The sequence below is a fragment of the Penaeus monodon genome, chromosome 32 (assembly GCF_015228065.2).
Source record: "Penaeus monodon isolate SGIC_2016 chromosome 32, NSTDA_Pmon_1, whole genome shotgun sequence".
Taxonomy (NCBI): Eukaryota; Metazoa; Arthropoda; class Malacostraca; order Decapoda; family Penaeidae; genus Penaeus; species Penaeus monodon.
Genome location: NC_051417.1, coordinates 2,991,643 through 2,991,918, shown reverse-complemented (window position 1 = coordinate 2,991,918; position 276 = coordinate 2,991,643). Strand labels below are relative to the sequence as shown.

At 43.8% G+C, this 276-nt stretch overlaps 1 protein-coding gene across 1 annotated transcript in view; it reads right to left on the bottom strand.

Annotated features, from left to right (window-relative positions):
• Nucleotides 1-276, bottom strand: part of LOC119593353 (regulator of chromosome condensation-like) — a gene marked incomplete at its 5' end in the record, with an annotated part of 13,192 nt that overhangs the window by 11,888 nt on the left and 1,028 nt on the right.

Sequence of the window (276 nt, the reverse complement as noted above, 5' to 3'; positions counted from 1 at the left end):
CAGATCTTCTACATTTATGCTTATTCAGTGTTTTTAAACCCAGCTGAGGCAGTGGAGTTTTTGGTTATTTAACCTGTGCTCGATTCACAATGCCACTGACAAATTGTGCCATATTTAGTTAGGCAACATTGACAGAAGTTCATGCATCCAAATTTGGTGTGTTTTATGACGTAGGCTTATTTAAAAATTTCCCTCTGAATCGAATGGCCTCACCCCCTTACCCTGCCTTGTGGTGACAGCTGCCTAGAGCCACCGACCAAGCAGAACGTCCAGCCC